The 23,072-nt window shown below is 42.0% G+C and overlaps 1 protein-coding gene and 1 pseudogene across 1 annotated transcript in view; both read right to left on the reverse strand.

Annotated features, from left to right (window-relative positions):
• Positions 1–23,072, reverse strand: part of ALK (ALK receptor tyrosine kinase) — a 690,816-nt gene that overhangs the window by 546,250 nt on the left and 121,494 nt on the right. The window lies entirely within an intron of this gene.
• Positions 4,503–4,634, reverse strand: LOC129511224 (U4 spliceosomal RNA; annotated as a pseudogene).

Here is a 23,072-nt window from a genome sequence, read left to right on the forward strand (position 1 = left end):
TAAGGACTCCGGTATGGTTGTGATGATGTTAGTCCTTAAAATACAGCAGTTCTTGAGACATGCTCTACTGTACCTCTAAACAATAAAATAGAAGAGGAATGGGGGACTCCCCTAAGGGGGACTTAGTCTGGCTAAGGTATCCAGCCACACGAGGAGGCTGGGGAGAGAGCCATCAGCCTTTTCCTACTCCAAGAATCGATGGCAGGGCCTCAGTAATGGACTCTGGAGTCATTCAATCTGAGTATGGATCTTACACCACTACTTTCTAGCTGTATGGCATGAGACAGGGTGCAAAACTTTGCCAAACCTAGTTTTCTTCTTCATAGGTATAATGGGGTAATGGTATCTACCACATATGGTTGCTTTCAGAATCAGATGATATACAAGGTACCAATTCAGGACCAGCTCCATAGCAGCCACCAAAATAGTGTTATTACAATTTTTATAAATGCCATCATCCTTCTAGGCGCTTTGAGGGTCAGCTTTTCTCCCAGAGATATGACCCCTATATAATGTGATCTCTTTGCTTAGACAGAGGTCTTGGCTTTGAAAGCCACAAGGATAGGATTTTCCCAGGCCACTAATGAGGCCTAATAAAATAGGACAGTTAATAAAACTGAGTGCTTCATAAATCAGGAAATTAGGTGTTTTCCCACCAAACCAGGATCAGCCCCCATGTTTATCAGCTGCTGGAGACTCAGCTGCCCCTGGAGGAGGAGCCCATATATGGTAGGCCTTGCCTGACAGGCTGTGGAAGAAGGGATAAGGGCATTGTGCTACTGTCTCTTTCTAATTGGTTTTGAGGACTGTGCTCTACAACTTATTTATGATTTGTCTCAGCCCCCTGAGATCCCTGAAACTTTTAGTGCCCAAACCCTAGGGCACTAAAAAGGTAGTCTTGGCTCCTATTCTTATATAATAAGGTTCAGGCCAATTTGGGGAGGATAGTGCAATGAGAGAGGAGAAAGAAAGAGGAGAGAGAGAAATGGATTCCTTTAGGGTTCCATGCCTACTTTCAAGGATTCTGAAAACCTCCACCAGTAACAGTCTCTCAGCCCCCTTGGTAGGTAGAGCACACTAATCTACAGAAGATAGGCAAAGGGACAGGAACCAGGGATATCCTGGGATTCCCTTGTGGTCAGCCATGAATAGAATACAGATTTCCCTCAACCCTAATCCAATGTTCCAATAACTCCCATATTCAGGGTCAATTCCTTGACTTATGGACACAGCATTCATCATAAGGGTCCACAGGTCAAGAAGAGGCCTTGGGGTGACTGCAGGACTGGGCAAAGCAGAAGGGGGAGGGTAGGTCCAGCCAGAGAGGCATCTGGCAATAGTCACTAGAAGCCTGAATACCACATGGGCTGGTGGTGTGCTGGAGCCTGCTCTGAAGAATCTCCTTGTGCTAATATTTTCCCAACCCCAACTTCAGCAACTTCACTCTTACAGACTGAAATTGGCCATGATGAGAGTATTTAAACCACAAATTTTAGCCAATGCCACCAATTAGGAAGTTTTTCCTTTGGAAAATTGGTTGTTCAACATTTACCAGTACACCATAGGGGAAGCCCCATCTTTTACTCATGCATTTACTTCAGGTCAGGCGCCATGCAAGGCACCATGGATACATAAAAATAAATAATGGATCTTGTCTGCTTATGTCTTCTGCTCTATCACTGGCTTGATCTATCTCCTCAGGAACCACAGGGATTCACAGGAGCAAAGACATTCAAGTCCAGCCATTTTGCCTTTTGTCATCAGTTTCAATAATAATGATGTTGGGAAAAAATTAGAAATTCTGCCCTAGAATGAAGGTTGGCAATCATGTTCAAACCCATGGATACTCCATTTTCATGATATTTCCTTCTAGTTTTCCTTAGGTTGGTTGTATAAAATTATTGCCCAAATATCCATTCTCCAGGAGTTTTTCATTTGAAAATGACTGACAGGTTTTGAAGTTCGAGGGTGGCCTCTTCTAGAAATCTTATACAATGCTCCTCTCTCCCTGCTTCAGCATCACCCAATTCCAGGGCCTCAAGTGTGCTCACAAGTTGGTCAGAAAAACCTTGAAATTGGTCTGCCTATTCTCATCCCTTATCGTGAAAATGCTGCCAGACTGAGCTCTCCTTTTCTTAAACTGAAACAAAAATTACCAAAGTAATGCATGTAAATTTTAAAAACTTAGAAAATACAGATAAGCAAAGAAATCACTAATCTCACCACCCAGTGGTGACCAGGCCTTTCTCTGCACCTTTACATATGCACAGCAGAGAGCAGGTAAATGTTTAACAAGTGGATCTCTGTTAATAAAAACAAAAAGCCTTGACTTACAGTATTTGCCAATTTCCATGATAAATACTTCCATTTGGCTGATTTCAAGCTACCAACATGAGGTCACTGAACATGAACTTGAGAAGAGATACTAACAATTAGTTCTTCCGAGCTCATATGAGTTGGCTCTGGCATACCACTGTAAAATACACATATAATTTTTAATGAAATGTAGAAATACTACATTCTTTTTTGTAACCTCTTCTTTAACACATATTCAGGGGAAAGGGAGGGCATCTTTATTGTCAGCCTCTGAGTATAGCTCCTGACTTGTTTGTGGTTCAGCCTCCAGAAGATTCTACTAGAAGCCATTGTGCACACCAGCTTTCTGAGACTCATCGCTCCTGGATAAGGGCAACCCAACACAAAGAGGGCAGAACCAACTTTCATAAATCCAAGGATTCTTCTAGTAATAGGGACATCGATGTAGTCTACTTTTGACAATGTTCTACTACACCGGTAATAAGAGCCATAGCTATCATTTCAGAGGGACTACTATGTCCCAGGTACTGCAATCAGGAATTTACATTTAATTCTTCTTTTTCAATTGATTCTCACAGTAATCTGATAAGGAGTTCACTAGTATTACCCTACTATAAAGGCCAAAAAGTAAGATCAAGTTTAAAGAGCTAAGAAATTTGATCAAGGTCACACAACTCACAAACCATTCTGCTTCCCAATACCTTGGTGACCCTCACTCAACTCTTGAAGGGCAGAGCAGGGGTAGATGTCAGGAGACAGTGACTCAACAAGATAAATGATATGGTCAAAGCCACAGAGCTAGATAAGGAGACCAACCATCCTGGCCCAGGACTACCGCAATTTTGAAATGAAATATCCAAAGTCCTGGGCAGCCCATTAGTCCCAGGCAAACCAGGACCACTGGTCACTCTGTGAAGGATTAGAACCCAAGACCTCCTAGCACAATGCTCTTTCTACCACAAACTATACTCTCTTTCTTCATAATGGAAGATGAAGTCATTAAGATGCACATGTTCATTTTTCCTGGCCCTTCATAAAATAGGCATTTCAGAATCTGTTTAGAACATTAATCACTCAGGCTCTCAAGAAGAGACAGACCCCAGCTGGAGCTGTTCTTTCTATATACTCCAGTGATGAAATGCTCAGTTTCTCCCCTGCCTCTTCCCCCCACCCCACGGCACACCTGGACTCCTGCCACTCATCTGTGTAATGTGCCTAGCACCATCTGGCCCGGCATCTCGTGCCCTGTCAACAAGGATGTCAAACAGGCAAGATGAAAGGACATAACTCCAAGGAACACCGCTCATCTTCTAGCCCCAGTATGGAGGAAGTCATGACAATTACTCATTAGGTAGCTACAAGGAGAGAAAAATGACTCATTGCTGTCTGGCTGTCGGTTGGTGCCTGGAGCAGTCTTTGCAATTTCTTGTTTCAGCAAGTCTTCTGGGGAGGATCCTAAGTCTTTCAAATTACGGTGGATATAGGCTAGAATATCTCAAGAAGCTACCAGGAATTTTCACGGTTTAGAGATCCGATGACTACTTTGGCAATGTCCGTGGCAACATTCTGTCAACATGTTCTCTGTGTGAAAAGTGGCAGAGGGGAGAATGAACACATTTAGCAAAGGGAACCAGAGCTCTGAAAGGCCTAATCTACCCATCCAGTATCTGAGCCAGCCTTAAGTTCCAAGTAAATGTGGGCCTAATAAGTGGCAATTGAGCAACTGCTGGAAAAGCTCATGGCTTTTTGATAGATAAACTTACTCATGCCCTGTTCTGAAACTCTACTAATACCTTCTTAGTATAAAGCAAGAAGAAATTTCAAAGAAAGAAAGGTAGCTTTGATTACATAAATTTCTATTAATTTCTCTGTCAGAAGATGTCAAAACAAAAGTAAAAAAAGGAAACAAACAGTAGGCAAAGATAAAACAAAAGGTTGATTACGTTGATATATAGAGTTCTTGATAATCAAAAATAATAAATCTCAAAATATTAAATTGAGCCATTTATCAAAAAGAAAAATTTTAAAGTTACTTCATATATAAAATAAATAAGGGGAATCATTTAACCAAATACAGAAATGCAAATTTTAAAAATGAAATTTGCTTGTAAAATACACACACACCCAAACACACACACTGTGTAAGGGACTAGAGAAATAGTCTATCTGTCTTCTGCTGGTGGTACCATATATGAGAGCAACTTTTTTATTTGGCAATTTGATAATATGCATTAAGATCTTTGGGAAAAGTTTTCAATTAGCAATAATCGCGCCTCGGATAAACCTCATTGGCTACGATACTGTCACTGCGCAAAGCTGCATTAAGATCTTTGGGGATGGGGCCAAAAGATCTTGAGCACCTGAGTGGCTCAGTCAGTTAAGTGTCCGACTCTTGATTTTGGCCCAGATCATGATCTTGGGTCAAAGATCGAACCTTGTGTGGGCACTGCACTGAACATAGAGCCTGGTTAAGATTCTCTCTCTCCCTCTCGCTCTGCCCTTCCTCCCACTCACTTGCATGCTCCCTTTCTCTCATAAATAAATAAATAAATACATAAATACATAAATAAATAAAATCTTTAAAAAAAGATCTTTAGTGATGTCTGTTTTCTATAAACTAGTAAATCTATTCCTATAAATTCTAAAAGAACAATAAGAAATGGGTTAAAATGGTATTGCATATAAGAGATTATCAATTAAAGCATTATTTATAATAATGAAAAATTAAAAGTGCCAAAATAATTTAAAATACAAATTATATAGTAAAATTTTGCAATCATTAATAATCATGTTTTCAAAAGATTTAATGATATAAGAAAAGTTCACAATGTAATTTTGAGTATAAAAGCATATACTATACTGTATTCATTATGATTCCAATGTTATTAAATTACTTGTGTATATATATATATATATATATAAATTATACACACAATTATAACAGATTATTTAAAGGTGATGGATCATAAGCTTAGTTTTTTTTCTTTAGCTTCTCTTTATTTCTCAAATTTCCACATTGTGTTTGAATTACTTTATAGTCAGGAAGTCATCTTTCATAGAAAAGAGGGCAAAGAAGAATATGGCAAAGGGTTGGAGACTCTTGACTTTCAACCTCGCCCCAGCCCTTCCTTTGCCTTCCATCTGTAGAGTACTGTGTCCTTTTGTTTCTGCACCATCTTTCACCTCTCTCCATGTCTTTATTCTGATAAAGAGGGCAAAGAAAGCTCGTGATTATAGCCATCACTTCTTTCTTTAGCTACTGAGATGCCAACAGTCAGAACCAGACTCTCTATAGCTGGAGAGAGGAAAACAACACCCAACCACAAGCTCCCTGAGGGCAAGCTGAGCCCACTGATATCTGAGCCCAGAACCCCCACTAGCCAGCCTCCAGCCTGACCTCAGGGTGGGTACCCTTCAGCACACAGCTATCTCTCACTGCTGAGGACCAAGGGCTATTAAGTGTGCAGGATGCGTCTCTTCCTTCAGAGGAGCTCCCTCTTCAGAGGATTGGGTAGACAGATTTACAATGAACTATAACACTCAAAAAGAGGAGCCATGAAATAAATGTGCACCAAAATGCCATGGGAGAAAAAGAGGGTATAAACACACAAGGACAAAGAGAATGGGAAGGCAGACTACAGTGCCTGCATTTCGGGAACAGGGCAGCGAGTGGATAACTACACTGATAGCCAACTGATTTAACAGATCTGAGAAAGCTGTATCCTCAATTCACAGGGCATGAGGGCCTAGAAAGCAGCTCTGTGTTCCCAGCAGAACCCCTTAGAAGTAGGAGGAGGGAAAATGAGCTATGCAAAGAAGCTTGACCAAAATCCATAAACCCCTTCCCCACCCCCAGCTCTGGACTGGAAGAAGTGGAGACTCCCTGATGCAGAGGACATAAGGCAGAACTTGAGGCTGAGGGCAAGGAGGAAAGGAGACAGCATTTGCATCCTAAAGACCCATACCACCAATCTTTTTTTTATTTGGTTCCTATAAATATGGCCACCAGGCTTATTCCTAAAAGCAGGAAACCGGGAGAGCTTTCCCAGGGAGGTTTGAACAGTGTAAAAGGAAAGATCTAAAGACACTGACATCAAGGTTCTCCAACAAAAGAGCCCAGCCACACTCAAAATTGAAGCCCACAGGTAGCAAACCCCAATGACAAACTCAGAGCTTGCAGACAGCATTTGAGCACTCTGCTCTTAATAAGAGCAGAAACTAGAGCTCATAGACATCTGAAGAAAATCTATAATGTGAAAGATAGAAATCAAATCAAAGAAACAGGATAAAGGCAACCTAATAGGAATTATGCAAGGAAAATATTTATATTCAGAATATAGTTAATATCCTGAGAGATATAAAAGAAGATAGATTGCATTTATGAAAACAAGAACTGGATAATACAAAAAAAGAGCATTAAAAGAGCAAAACAGAACTGGTGAAATTAAAAATACTATAATAGAAATGGAAAAAGTCAACAGAGGGTTATAAGATAAAGAGATAGAAAACAGGACAGGAAAGATAAGAAAAGTAAATGACAAATCCAGGATGCTCAACATGCAAATAATAAAAGTTCCAGAAACAGGAAACAAAATACACACGCACACAAAGAAGGGAAAGAAATTAACCACAGAATAATTCAAGGAAATGTCCCTCAATAGAAAGACTTGAATTCCCAGATTAAAGGGATCCTTTTATCTGGAATATAAATTAAATATTGTTTAATATTAAAATAAACTCAAAAGTCACAGTACCATGAAATTTTAGAACATAGAGGAAAAACACACAATCAAGTAAACTTCCAGAGAGGAAAAAATAATAATAATAAAACAGATCCATTCCAAAGATTATGAATCTGAATGACTTTGAACTTTTCAATTGCAATGCTAGAAGCCAGAAAGAAATGGAGCAATGTGTGTCTCTCATGGATAAATAAATAAAATATTTTTAAAAAAATGCCTTCAAATTTCTGAAGAAAAATAACTTTCAACCTAGAATTCTATATTCAGAGAAACTACCAAACAAATATGAAGGTAGAATTATGGTTTTGTCAGATAACCAGGGTCTCCAATGTTTTATCTCCCTGTTCTCATTCTCAGGAAGCTGTCTGGATGTGCACTCCACCAGTATCAGTGGGACACTGGAAGAGGGGCAAAGGAAAGGCCTGGATATCAGAGAGTAACCCCTCATCCAGGTCAGAGCAGAGGGCTCTAGAAAAGATTTTTCAAAAACGGTGAAATTGATGGAAGAGTGGAGGCATCTCACATGTGGGGACAACATTTGGACACCTGGCAGAGAGTCTAAGGTTGAAACAGTGATAAATTTAGAGGAAGCTAGGCCAATATAAAAGGATATAACGTAATCTAAATGTAAATATAAAACCAAAACCAAAGCAAAACAAACCTCTAGGAAAAAAAAAAAAAAGATTGTGCATGAAAGGAAAAGTAAAGACTTAGCCATGAATACCATGTGCATTACCATATAGTATAAACTCTGAATATTCAGCCGAACAAAATTAAAATGTAACACTATTGGAAGAGTGGAGGGAAAGAAAGGCCTGTCTTGGCATGTCTGATAGGGTTTGGGGTGGGAGGCAGTGGGATGATGGAGCATGCAAGAGCCCATTCCACACCTACCATAGTGGGAAGTCAATAGTGTTTAAAACCCCAAATCAAGAAATAACCATTTACGGCTATTATTTAGAGGTATGGAGCTATATGCCCCCTAAATCAGCTAAATGGGTTGAAGGTAATCTCTCTAGTGAGAGGAAACGGACAGTAAGAGCCAGAGGACTGCCGTGCTGCATTACAAGTCTTATGCACCATTTGTTTTTTTAAACTATGGGCACATTTGACAAATTTCAATTCTTCCCATGTTCTTTCCTCTCTCAGGTCATAATAATGTTTTCTTATCTGTTCTCATGTTCAAAGCAGAGGACTGGCTGAACATGCAACCTGAGGACTTTGGGACTGACATGACATGTCCTAGAGTTCCAACACATATCTTTTTTGTTTCGTGTTTGTCTTACTTGTTAATGTAAATAAAAATACCAACCAACACTGATATCAGAACTATACTCATTTGTTCATTACAACCATATGTTAGCTACAGATAAAAATTTTGGCAAAAATCATCAAAAAAGCATTCTGTGTGAATCAATTTGGATTTAAAGAGAAAAAGAATATTTATTATTATATGGTAAATTGTGCACTGCACCTCTTTTATATCAGTAAAATATTCAGTAAGTGTGTGTATATACACACACAAACCCACATGTTTTTCTTTTTAGAGAACTGGTTGTGAAACATTCACTGGTCCTACTGTTACTGCTCTGGAAGAGTGAGGAATGAGGAAGCCTGACTTAGAAGCAGAGAATTGGCCAAAATAATCCCTCAGGGGCCTAGGTTCTTGAAAGCAGCTTCTACCCTCTCCTCTTTACTTTCTACTACTTGGGGAGAGGATGCTTCTGCTGTCTGGAGAGTCTCAGCAACAATTTCACCCATTAGCAACTTGGTGGGTTTCCTCAAAGGGCACTAGCATTGATGACGACAGAGGGAAGAGATCACTACATAGTAAGAGATTTCTTTCCAAAATTAAGATGTATTGGTAACTGAAAGACCATGTTCCTCCTTGAATGAAAACATTCATCCTTTGGACTATTTATTACATTATTTAAGCACAATGCATGATTTTTGACTGAATTTTGTTTCATGAATTTCCTATGAAATTTCATTCTTTTCAAAAAGCATCATAAAAAATAGGATCTCCTAATTCTGGGAAATGAACAAGGGGCAGTGGAACGGGAGGTGGGCAGGGCGTTGGGGTGACTGGGTGATGGTCACCCAAGGGGGGCACTTGACGGGATGAGCACTGGGTGATATGCTATATGTTGGCAAATTGAACTCCAATAAAAATAAATAAATAAATAAAATAAAGCTGGCAGGTTGCCCCCCATCTCTTCTAGCCAGCTGCTGTCACACTAATATACACACACTTTTATTTGGGGGAGGGGATCTCTGTTTCTTGTTCTGTTGAAAAATGAGTAACAGCTGACCTCCTCAGCTCCCTTCCTTCCCAAATAAAAGCATGAAGATTAAAAAAAAAAAAAAGGATTTCAAAGGAAGAATAAACTAATTTTGAGTCTTACAGGGAACAAAGAGAGAATCTGTGAAGACTTCTTTAAAGGAAAGATCTTAGAACTAGGATGGAACCAGATTTATAAAATTCCTAGGAAAAACATATTTTGGTAGGATATTATCCAACTGAGGGCTAGTCCTATCATGGAAAATCCCTAAAAGATACAAATAAGGTGTCTGGCAGTGTTCAGAGCCATTGGAGGCAATGCACAGTGGTGGCTGCAGTCATATACCTCTTTCTGAAATGGTCCAGGTAAGGTTTATGTTATACTATCTTTGGTGCTATTTACAAACTGGATGCTTAATTAGTGTTCACAAATTTGTACAAATGACTGTCAGTTGATTTTCTGCCCCCTGTTGCTCTGAAGTTCCCTGACTGACACATTTCTGACTGACAGGAATGCTCAGCTCTGAGGTAATTTAATCTCAACCCCTCCCAGACATCTGCAGACACACACTCTAGATAGACAAGAATTAACTATCAGATTGAGAGTTTGGGGTTCTCTTGCTCTCTGGCTCCCCATCTCCAAATGCATCCACTTCATAGCCATTTTGGGCACTCAGAAAGTTGGCCTTATATTTGCCATCTTGTATTACAGTCTACTAAGTGCTTTCACATACATTTCCTATGTGAGCTTCTCAACAGTCCTGTAACAAGGGCAAGGCTGGCAGGATGCCCAATTTCCTGAGGATGAAACCAGGATTCCCAAGGTCCCAGGGCAGAAGCCAACCTAGGACTCACTCAGTTGTTTGGCTCCTGGCCCAGCTCTCCCTCCATAAAATGCTGACATTTGGACTCTGAGGTGGGCCTAAGAGGTAAAAATAGAATGCCATGCATCTGAGAAATTTCCTCCAAAAGAGTGCAAAAGACACTATTCTGTGGGCTGTAAACGCATAAAAAGCAGAGGCAGCAATTAAACAACTCTAGTCGTGTATAAATGGCGTTTCTTTGAAGATGAATGGTGTGACGGTACTCCCAAGGAAAATTAGTTGATGGAATGATATTCACCAAAGAACTGAAGAAAAAGATGATTTCAGAATTCTAACTTTGGGAAGAGTTAATTCAAATTTACATAGTTAATCATTCTATAAATGAAAGAAGGGATTTCCTTCTGGATGTAATTAACCTGGATGTTCACGTGGAGCAAAAAGGTTCTAAGAGGAGAAAAGATGGAGACAAGAAAAGAAAGCCAGTTTGAAGATTCAGAACAAGGCAAAAAAAAAAAAAGAGAGAGAGAGAGAGAGAAAGAGATTTCTTATTTTAATCATCGGAAGTGTCAACAATCACAGGGCCACCTTTGACTGGTTAAAAGATAAACCAAAATACATGATGCTTTGCAGGAGCTTATAAAAGGGAGCTGTAAATTAGATGGGGATTTGGACAAAAGGGCCTTTAAAAATCCCTTCTATCCCTGGGGTTTTGATTAACTTTGAGCAAAACCATTCTCTAACTTCGAAGCCAGAGTAGTGTTTCACTATTCTGTTACTAAAATACCTTGACCTAAAGGAAAGTAAGTCTTATTATTTTGCTAACCAAAGGAGCTGGAGATAGTCATGTCACTTGGAGAGAAGGAAACCCTTCCTAGACAACTAAATTTCACTTGGAAGGAAGAGAGGAAGGACTAGGATATTATACCCCAAACCTCTTCCTCACACTCAGAAATATGTTCCACCATGTAAGAGAGGAGTCTCCCTCTCCTGCAAAAAAGCCAAAACAGAGGTAAAAAGAGAGACAAAGACAGAACAGCTCCATATACCTGTAGCAGAAAAACAGTGGCTAATAGCTTGGCTTCCAGACAGACTTCTCTGGGTCCAAATCTCTGCTTCCCCACTTACTTGCAGGGTGACCTTAACACAAGTACTTAATCTGTAAAATGGGGATAACAATACTACCAACTCCTAGGCTATTATGAGATTAAATTAATTAATCAAAGTAGAATAGCCAAGCAGGAATGTAGTTACAGCTTCCTGGCTGGAATGTAGTAACCATCCAATGAATATTAGAATGAGAAATTGCTTTAGTTCAAAGTTTTAGTGTGAAAGTGTTGCCTTGAAGGAGAACCATGAAGGTTATGGAAAGAGAGTCTTATAATCGTACAGTACTGCACAACTTCTTGGTCATTTTGAAAAAGTCACGTGACTTTTAAAGGCTCAGGAGACTCCTAGGTCAACTACAGTAACATCTGTAAGGCAATGGAGAGGGAGATTTTTGAATTTCTACTTTTGACGCAGTGAATCATATGATTTGATGAGATTACAAATCCTTCACTGAATAGATATATATTGATCTGATCATCTCTTTTCCAGATATGGTGTGAGGCATAGCACAAAACATGGATATACTCTTACATCTATTTTCAAATGTGTGTGTGCATACACATGTGCGCATGCACACACACACACACCTTAGTTGTAACTAAACTAAAAATACAAATTAAAAAAAGCAATGGAATTTGGGGAAAAGAGAGCATACTTCCAGCAAGAGTTTGTGATTATTAAGCTGGCCCTTTAAGCGTGGGCAAGAAGGATGTTCATCAAAAACTGATTGACAAGTCGAAAGCAGCCATGGTTTTTAACCGCATTCCTCAGTCCTTCCAATCCCAATCCCACTTCCCCCCCCCCCACCCCCTTGGTCCTGAGCAAGAAGTAGCTGTGGAGGAAAAATTGAGGACTACCTTTAGGAGGGTGACTTCTCCTTTTTCCTCCTGGCTGTGTTGACTTTCTGAATGGGTTTGTCAGGGACCCATTCCTTAGGATAGGCCTCCTGCGGGTCTGTCAGGGAGCCAATATGTCCACCTGACCTCTGGAAAGCACAAGTGAAATGGTGCTGGTGGTTGAATGACTAGCTGGCTTTTTTTAAAGTCTGAGTCAGGTCTGCTTTTCATCAGCATGTAGACACGAAGATGTGGATAAACTCAAAGCAAGTCATAGTTTGTGTCAAGCCCGGGAAGCCAAGATTATTTTCATGATTCCTTCAGGGCACAAGCTGTGCTGAGATGGATCTAGCATTACTTGAGACCCAAGTAGAAGTACCTTAACAGGTAGAACCCCAGAAACCAGGTCTGGACCCCACCTACTGGTGAGTGACTCTGTCACCAAGAGGGGTCACAGAGCTGGGATCTTAGTCTCCTCATCCAGGGTCTCCTCAAACTGCACTGAGGACAGGACAAGGGTGCATTGGGCAGGATCTGATGCCCCAGTGATGTGCTCAGGGTGCCAGGAAAGCTGGGAATTGCACATGAAAATCATATTTGCTATTTTAAAGCAAGAATTAAAGTATTTAAGGGGAGAATTAGAATTTTATTATACTTTTTATACCTGTTTTATAGTTCACAGTTATTTAATTTTTCACTTCACAGCAGGAATAGGGAAATGGGCATACCATAAACTTTGTAGGGACCTGGGGTCTCTTAAAATCATCACCCAGCCTAGAAGGGGGCACCCGTGAGATCAGTGGCAGCCAGGTTTTGGGGGAAGGAAAAGGGAAGGAAGGGATGTCAAGGAAGTGTGTGTCTACTCAGACCTTCCTGGTATCCCCTCTCATGCCACTGTCTATCCTGTTGCCTACTGCTGGGCTCCTTGGTCTTTCTGCCACCTAGAGACATCAGAGTCAGAAATCTATGCTACAAATTTCTGCTATCATGCTTCCTTTCCATTCACCATGCGGACATTTTCTCCATATGATATATCTCAGAGGGAAGAATTTTTAGAAAAGCCTTTAAGGTAAGGGAACTGACTGGCTGTTTTCTCTTACATAGCTTCAGGTCACCTGGAGCTCTTGTTAAAATGTGGATTCTGACTCAGCATGTCCAGGCCGTGGTCAGAGACTCTGCATGCTACCAAGCTCCTGGATGATGGGGATGTCTCTGGTCTTGGGCCACACTTTGAGTAGCATGGGACTAGAGACTCCATCATTCTGACTGCCCCAAATCTGTGAACTCACCCCAGAACCACTGAAGCCAGAAGTTCCCAGAACAATGGAGTCTCAGGAGTCATTCCCAAAAGGCCTTTGCTTTCTGTGTTGTCCCCATGTCATCAGCCCTGTCTTATACCTGTTGAAGACAGTCAAGCTCAGATGGGCCAGGACTCCAATAGCAGGAGGACACCTCCAGGCAGGGTAGTCTTGCTGGGGAAGCTTATAGACATTGCCAGAATGACTATAGCATGTCTTCAATAGCTCCAGTTATCCTCCCCAGGGGAGTCCTCAGGGAAGGAGACCAAGTCTGGAAGAAACCCCCTTAATCATTTGCATTCACAGTACAGGAAGTACAAACACATTAGGATGCATCCCACAGTCCTTGGTGTCAGGTGGCAAAGCTAATCACCCCGCGGTGAATCAGATCAGGTTGGTGGCAGTAATTTAGCCTCCCTTAAGCATCACTCTGGACTCATATATGAGAATAAAAGACTGAAAATGAAAACACTCTCAAACCAATAAAGAATACCTCATGTGGTTGGGCCAGGTTCCCAGGTAGCACCTCCATCTCTGAGTAAACTTAGGTTCAAATGCTAGACTCAAAGAAGAAACTGTCTCCCCACCAGGGTGGAAACAGACCAGATGACAACACTGTGTGCACACCGAGGCAGCTCAGACTCATCAGCTTTGCAGATGCAAGACTGTGTCTATGTGTGTGTGTGTGTGTGTGTGTACATGTGTGTACACACGTGTTCATGTTCATGTGTTGGGAAGGCAACAGGAGGAAGGCAGGGAGGATTCTTTTTCTGTAAAATAGCTGCTGTCTCCTTCACATCCTTCCTTCTCTGGCAGTATGAGGTCACTCAACCACCTGTTCTTTATTTCCTCTGAAAATGCAGTGCTAAACTGTCCTTCCAAAACCTAGCAAACCTGAACAGGACACAGAATCTACTCTTATGAGGTATGGGGAGGGGTCATGCTTACAACCCTGGCACCCCCTCCAGTACCTGCATGTTGTGCCACAGGCTTTCCTGTGGGGGAGGACACAAAATAAAGAAAAACCTCATGGTGTTTTGACAAGGCTCTCAAGAAGGACGAACCGGAGATAAATGGCACCTGATGTCTTAACTAGTCCAACTGGGAAGCTCTGTGTATCCCAAGCTCCTCCAGCATCCTGCCCATCAAGCACTATGTAAGCCAGCACGGGCCCAGGCCTACAGGGCTCAGTGCCCACTGCAATGGTGGCTGCAGGCCAGCTTCTCCACCAGCATCTGCCACACCTCTTTGGCTTGACTGATAAGCACGGATAAAGAGGTAGTTTTAGAAGAATGGCCCCCTTTCGGGATTAAATCAGATCTCCTGATTCCCAACTCAAGCCAAGGTTCTCCCATCCGAGCTCTATGGACTCCTGAATTGAATCCATACAATTCTATCTGCAGATTCCTTGGTGGGTGTTCAGGGTAGCCACTTAAACATGAAATTCTTCAAGAGAAGCTCTCCAAGGAAGCCGATTCTTGGTTCTGCAGATAATATATCATGTGCTAAATCACTCAGGGAAGTGCCACCCAGTTGTTAGAATAAAGAAGGCTTAATTGTCAAATATTGGGCTTTAAAAACCAATCAAGTATAAAAGGTAACTTTAATTAGACAGAGGAATCAGATAAACAGAGTGTAAAGCTTAGTGTTTGAACAGCATGTATCTCCCTGTGCCTTTATCCTCCAAGGACCCAGAGTAACAACAGAGAATAGGCCTCTGCCATTCACATTAGGACAATTACAGCAAACAGGACAAGTGTGTTACTTCATTCACATCCAGGAAATAGTCTTTCATTTATGCATTTTGATCTCAGGAATGCTAAGAAGCAAATAACTAGCCTCAATTGTGCATCAAGCATCCTGGCCCTGAAAACAATGGGTATCGACTTCTGATCTTCACATGCACACTCAAAAACACAGACTGAAGATCATCAATTGACTTGCAGTCGATACTGTCTACACACTACATCCATCTTGGAAAAGAAAAAAAAAATTGAGACATGTCAAAGCCATTTCGACCCAGGGATCTCAGCAACTTCCAGGGTCATGGTGCCCTCCTGCTTTCTACTGCCAGGTGACACAATGCTCACATTCCTACTCTGTGTTGGGTGAAGCCCACTCCCTACAGGTATGATGTTGCTAAATTCACCTGAGTCAGCTCACTGCAAGCCCTGGAGACCCTCACCTACTGGAACAGCTTTTAACTGCCCAGCCTAGGCCTCCCATTCATGTGGGTATTTTTAGAACTGAGCACAGAATCAAACTGAACTTTTCAAACAGAAAAGGAATGCAATGTGCTTAGGGCTGATTTTCAAAGCACAAATCTTATTTAAAAACACTATTGATCGGGCCTAGATGCAACATGACAGGATCACTTGGGGTCTAGACATGCAGGAGGAAGCCCATTGGGGAAAGCTAATCTGTGGACGGCTGAGGGCAGTCCAGACAGCAGCATCTACTGCTGCTGATGGGCCTCATTAGCCCAGCCCATGCACTGTAGCCAGTGATGGACACTACAGGGAAGAGCCCCTGTTGTCTGAGAAAGGAGATGTGGGCAGAAAGCTCTTCAGATTTTACCCAGCACCCTTTCAGTTGACTAAGCTTTGGCCTTATCATCATATGGTAGCCTAAGTTCCAATTTTTTTGTTTTGTTTCTGCTGCCTGAACAGGGACATGAACACTGGACCCTCAGATCTAAGTTCTAATTCTTAAGATCTGTTTCTCATCTACTCAGCGAAATGTTCTTTGATGATTTTCTGGATGCTTCCGTGTAGTTTGAAGAGCACATTGGTAGAAACTGACTGAGAATATGCTATGGCAGTCAAGTAACATTTTCGGAAAGGTAAAACTACCTGAGTTCTGTTCTCCTTGTCCCTCATTCTTTTTTTTTTAAATAAGATTTTATTTATTTATTTATTTGAGATATAGAGAGAGTGAACGAGCATGTACAGGGAGAGGAGACAGAGGAAAGGGAGAAGCAGACTCCTCGCTGAGCAGGTAGCCCAATGCAGGGCTCTGTCCCAGGACCCTGGGATCATGACCTGAGCCAAAGGCAGGTGCTTCACTGACTGAGCCACCCAGGCACCCCTTCACTCATTCCTATAACAAATATTTTCTGCTCCCCTACTATGTGTATGGCAGCTGGTGGGAATGACAGCAACAAAGATGGTTCAGACACTGTCTCCAGGGAGTACAAGGTGTAGTAAGGGGGAACCTTACACACACACAAAAAAAAAAACCATCTAAAACATACACACCTCCTTCTGAAGTACTGCAAATGCAGCAGCTGGTTTCCAAGAACATCACCTCTGTTTTCCATATCACCCTCTCCCCCTGCCTTGGCAGGGCCACTCACTCAAAGAACTGTATCCTAGAGTTGAGGTTTTTCCAGAGACATATGGAAACCACTCCCGAGCTTCTCCTAAGCTTAAAGAAAGCTCTAGCCCGCCAGCCTCCCCTTCCTCCTGTGGGCTTTCCAAGTCAGAAGCCAGGCTCTCCACCTCCAAGGGGAGAGAGAACATGCCTGCAACCATATAGTTGACACGCTAGGCAAACTTTCTGGAAACATCATTTGCAAAGTGGCATAAAATCATGACAATATGCAAACAAATAAATTATCTCACCTATGCAGAAATGACATTGACTAGCTATTACAATAGGTGGTGAGCTATATTGAGTTTTCCTCTCACATCTCCCATCCTGTGACTGAAAGGTTGTAAAGCCATAAATTATTAGACCGTACCTGGTTTCTCCTAGTCTCTTTCCTCTGTCTCTGGTCCTCTGTCCCCTTTTTCACTCTACAAAATAGACCTGCACAGGGTTTTTGGACTTGTGAATTGCCCACAGGGAGAATTTCTTCTTGACAAGAAGCTGATGGATCCATAGGCAGATCCATTGGCTTAACTGGGCAGAGGCTTCAAAAGCCCAGGGATAGGGTACGTGTCAAAAAAAACACATGAAATTAAATGGGGCAGGGTGATAGTTGGAGAGAATAACCAATGGGCTTTTTCTCCTGTATGTTTCCTCGGACCTAGTGACGTGCCCCCTCCCCCCTTCACTGAGTCAAGAGAGGGCTGACAATAGCAGAAAAACCAAGAAAAGTGGCTGAACTCTAAAAGCCAAAGCTTTTGCTTTGCAAGAGCCTGAGCTTTACAATAACCTAAGAGCTAAAGGGATTAAACAAAGCATAAGGAAGCCAGCTCACAAATCATGCTCCCCTGCCCAGATGCTGGATTAGGACTAGAGTTGGGGTAGGGGGCGGGGTGGGGGGCGGCTAGAGGCAAAGAGCTGGTGGATCTAAAGTGAGTTTCTTCATGGGACCCAGTCCAAGTCTCTGTCCAATGTCCCCACGCTGGTCTGCTTGCAGGCTGGCATCAGGATCCCTGCCACTCTCACGTGTTCAGGGGTGAGAGGAATCAAGCACACTTTTCCTCCATCCTCGGAACTGCCTTTCCTCTGGGCACCTGCCTAGCATTTATCTCCCTCCCTCCCTCCCTCCCTCCCTCCCTCCCAGCAGAGTCCCCTCCTGGACTCAGAACAGTTTTGTCCCTGTTGCCCTCCCCAGTCTTCAGCAGCCTTCCAGGAAGGGAAACCAATTACAGCGAGTGGGTTTAGGAAGCCAGCGGAGAGCTGGGACCTCATTTCCCATCAGCCATCAAGCTGTAACAATTTCCAGCAGTTAAGAGTCTGAACTGAACCAGTGACCTGCACCGAAGTGAAAGACTCCAAACACCATTATGGCTCCCCAGGGGCAGCCTTCCCTGTGCTTTCGCCTCTCACCTCACCTTTCTGAGAGCACAAAGGAACCTTCTGGAGTATGTGTGTCACTTCTGCTCCCCCCAGTCCTTCTTTGCAGGACTTTTGGGAAGTGCCCTGCAACCACATTCCAGACGGATGTCCTGTCGGGGGTACAGTTCTGCCCCACATTAACACTACTCAGGACAGTTTTCTTTGACATCACTCCTGCTGCCTTAGGATGGTAGAGGCATTGGGTTCCATTTTCAGGCTGATTCAAAGAAATCTGAGCCAGAGCAAGATATTTGTCATTACTCAGGGCAGTGACTTAAAGACAGCTGCTGTATTATAGGCTCCTCATTTTCTCCTGCCTTTTTCTCTGGGATGTGTTTTTCTCTCTTCAGCCTCATAATCAATAGTTCTTCTCTCCTTTGTGATGGATCATATCAGGCACCACTATGCTAAACTGTCATCTGACATTTAGTTTGGATGCTATTCTCCCAAACGGAAAATACACAATTTTCTCTCTCTTCAATGCCTGGAATATTGAAAGGGCCTAAGTAACAATACCCAATTATGTGTCAAGTCACAGTTTTGCTATAGGACTAAGAAAGAGAACACATTCTCAGCTGCTCCCAACTCACCATGGACCAATGAAAAGCAAACTCAGTAAGTGTCAACCTGTCTCACAACAAAAGCCCATTTATTATTGAGAAAGAAGACACACATAAAAATTAGATCAAAGGCCCACTACTGTTCATTCATGATGTACTATCCATGCTGAGTGACTGTAGATTTTTTTTTACAACAGAAAAAAAAAAAAAAAAAAACCTTCAATAGCCCCAATCCAAAGGCAAGAGAGTTTCAGGAGACATCTCAGCTGAGTTCTGCTGCCCCAGGAGACAAGCTAGTTTAGCTGTTTTATCAAAGAGTTTTGAAATATCAAATGCTCTTGAGAGGATAGAAAAGAAAGAGGAAAAAAAAAAAACACTATCTATTAGAGAGCCTGAGAACTGTAATTTATCCCTGTCCTCGCCAGGTTCCATGGGGATAAACGTCCCTCAGATGGTCACCCCCGGGGACAGAGAGTCATAAAGGAGCAGGCAGACTGAGAATCCACCTGAGTTCTCCAAGATTCCACTACCTAGTACCCTTGTGCAGATGTACATTTCTTCAGGTTTTGGGTTTTGGTTGTCTCAACTGATATACAAGGGCTGGACCTAAGAATTTCCAAGGACCATTTTAGCTTTGAAAATGTTATGATTCTTAGATGGAAGAAAGAATGGGCATACAATAACATTATATGTGAAAGAAAGCAAGAGGGGGCAGGGGAAAATTAGGGAGCAAAGAAACAGAAAACAAAATGTCTCTAGGCAACCATAAGAGGAGTGTTATGAAAAATGGAAGAATAGACAAAGTGGGGAGGTGAGGACAAAATAAAATAAGTTCAAAATCACTTTTAGGGGCATCTGGGTGGCTCAGTGGTTGAGTGTCTGCTTTAGGCTCAGGTCATGATCCCAGAATCTTAGAAGTCCCACATTGGGCTCCCTCTGCCTATGACTCTGCCTCTCTTTGTGTCTCTCATGAATAAATAAATAAAATCTTTTAAAAAAACCACTTTCATGCTAATAAACACTACTGATAATAGCAGTTCCTATTTATGCAGTACCTACCTTGCTGCACGTACATTTTTCTCTAATATCCACAGCTGTCCGAGGATGATATTAATATATCCATCTTACAGATGAAGAAATTGAGGCTCAGAGAGGTGAAGAAACTGGTCCAAGTTCACACTTCTAATAGTTAATCCATGATTGAATCCAGGAACTCAAGCCAGCCGGGCTCTCTACCTCCAGGGGGAGAGAGAACATTCCTGCAACCATACTCTTACTGCAACCAATCTTGACACGCTAGGCAAACTTCCTAGGAACCTCATTTGCAAAGTGGCATAAAATCATGACAATATGCAAACAAATAAATTATCTCACCTATGTAAAAATGACATTGACTAGCTATTACGATGGTTGATGAGCTACATTGAGTTTTCCTCTCACATCTCCCATCCTGTGACTGAAAGGTTGTAAGCCATAAATTATACCTTGCCAGTCTGCAAAAAGTAGTTCAAGTAGAGGATGTGTGAAAAATCCATGAAGGGACCATCTTCATCTATCAGCAGGATATAAATGTGCCTCTAATGTAGAAGGGGAGGGTCAAGGTGAGGATGCCCTTGATCACCAGCAAGAAGTATCATGTTTCAGGATGAATCTCACTATGGGGGTATGGTGTGGCAAAGAGAGGGACAGGCACTCACATAGACATCAGGAGAGCAGGGTCTAGACTATTGCCACATATTTCTCACATGGCTCTGCATGGGCCCTACCTGTCCTACCTCTATCTCCAGTTACTGTAGAAAACTCTGGGTGTACACCTGTGCCAGTAGCTATAAGGTGTTAGATAGAAGCAAGGGACAGTTCTGTCCCAGGTATTTCCTGGTGGTAAGTGAGGGGAAAAGAGAGATCAGAGCTGTTTCATCAGAGCACACCACCGTCCTGCAAACTGCAGTCACCTCTTTGTTGCTTCAGGAAACTCAGGGTCACCTTTAAGAAAACTGGTGATTAAAAAAAATTACCTTTCAGAAAAGACAAAGTGGTATGTGAGTGGGATTGCTAAAGTCTTTTTCATTTTGTGCAAGACTCAAAATGAAAGCCTGGCTTCCGTTAAACAGAAAGCTCCTGAGTACATCTGAGAGATGATTAGACTTACAAAAGTTCCGTTTGTCCACAACCTTTCACACAGCCTTGCACTAACAAAGGAGTGTTATATGGGTATGAGTCCATGTGATACGGGAAAATGTGTAAAGCAAGAAACAAAGCATGAAAATTTGTGCAGGCCACAAGGCTAAGACCCAGAAACAAAAGCAGATGGGATTGTAAAGAAATCTTGCAGCAGGAAAAAAACTTTAGTATGAACTGCATGAACCACTATTGGCCCTGCCCTGGTTCCCCGGCAACACATCCCTGCAGGTTTGGACTACTCCTTATCTTCCATTCCCTTGATATTAAGAAGCACAAGAAAGGTTCAGAAGAATTTCATCCACCTGGGGACAACGTTTTACAGTTGATAGATTTTTTTTTTTACCCTATCTGCAAGGTTGGAACTAAATATCTTTCTTATTCACTGTTCCTGGATAAAGTGGCTTTTAAAAGTTATTCACCATTGTCATTTCCACCTGCGCTTTTATTCACATACACAATGAAAATAAAGTAATGCTGAGAATGACTGATGCTCCTCTTTTTAATGATGAATTCCACCGATTTTTGCGTCCTTTGGAGAAATTTTTTCAAATTCATTTTCTTTGCCTCGCTTGAGTCCCCCCGCCCTTCTTCCAACCAGTCTTTTATTTCTTTCTTTCCCATTATTTGAAACTTTATAGAACTCTAAAAGGACAGGGTGCCTGAGTGGCTCAGTTGGTTAAGCATCTGATTCTTGGTTTTGGCTCAGGTCATGATCTCACGGGTCCTAGGACTGAGCCCTGAGTCTGGCTTCATGCTCAGTGGGGAGTCTGCTTCAGATTCTCTCCCTCTGCCCCTCCTGCTGCTCATGCTCTCTTTCTCCCTCTCTCCTTAAACAAGTAAATAAATCTTTAAAAAAAAATAAATCCTAGAAGGACAAGCCCTAACCACAATCCATGAACCAACACAAGCGGCAGTTTCCAACTATATGAAAATGGAAACCACTTGATTCCGTTTAAATAATGCATCAACATGACCACCAGGGATTCTTTTGAGAACAGTGCAAAGACAAATGAATTGCACTTGAACAAGTAACTTTGCCTGGAGAGGAAATGGCATCCATAATGATCAATGTTAAACCAAAATGTGTGCTAGGCAGATGGTGCTAAAGGGCTTCCTGCGTAAAGCAGAGGTCACCATGTGGTCACTCACTTTAAAGCACTGAATGTGTGCCAGGCACTGGACTCAGAAATGAGAGGTGGAGGAGAATAACACACAGTCCCTGAACTAAAGGAAGTCCTACTCATAGCAGTGGGACCCCAAAGTCTAGGTGAAAACTAAATGCAAATGAAGTTTCTCTTTCTTCCCTCTGCTTCTTGAAGTTGCACAGACAAATGTCCCAAGGATTGCCCCAGGAGTTTTCCAGAGGGAGTGGAAAACCACTCAACAGAAAGAAAAAAGAAATGTCTTCTTTTTTAAAGATTTTATTTATTTATTCATGAGAGACACATAAAAGAGAGAGGCAGAGATGTAGGCAGAGGGAGAAGCAGGCTCCATGCAGGGAGCCTGATGTGGGACTTGATTCTGGGACTCCAGGATCACACCCTAAGCCGAAGGCAGATGCTCAGCTCAACCCCTGAGCCACCCAGGTGTCCCAAAGAAATGTCTCCTACAGTACAATTTCACATTCCATGTCAGGTTCAGTCCAACCCAAACAAATACAACTTTAAGTAGGGCATAACAGTAGCACAGTAATCTATTTGGCAATGGTTCACTCATCTAGAAAACATGTACTAGCACCTACTGTGTACCAGACACAGTGCTAGATGCTGGGTGAAGGATACAAAGGTGAATGAATCAGGGCTTCATTCCTTACACCACTTAACATTTATCCATATTTGAGCCAATAAAAAAAAAAAACAGATGGCAATCCAAAGCCCCGTGTTTGTTACTTTGCACTTAAATTTATTCACTTTATTCACCAAAACACTTACTGTGCTCATACTGTACACATCGTGTATGTGAAACTTAATCATGCCCAGGCTTCTCCTCAAAGAGCTCAAAGAAATATAGTAAGATGTCCGCCAGATGTACACATGTAAAAAGTACTTGGACGTAGAGGATAATAGCTCAGGGAAGGCTACCAGAGAGTTGACATGTGGGTCGAATTTTGAGAGTTAGAATTAGCCAGGAAGAGAATGG

Source organism: Nyctereutes procyonoides, unplaced genomic scaffold (assembly GCF_905146905.1).
Source record: "Nyctereutes procyonoides isolate TBG_1078 unplaced genomic scaffold, NYPRO_anot_genome, whole genome shotgun sequence".
Classification (NCBI taxonomy): domain Eukaryota; kingdom Metazoa; phylum Chordata; class Mammalia; order Carnivora; family Canidae; genus Nyctereutes; species Nyctereutes procyonoides.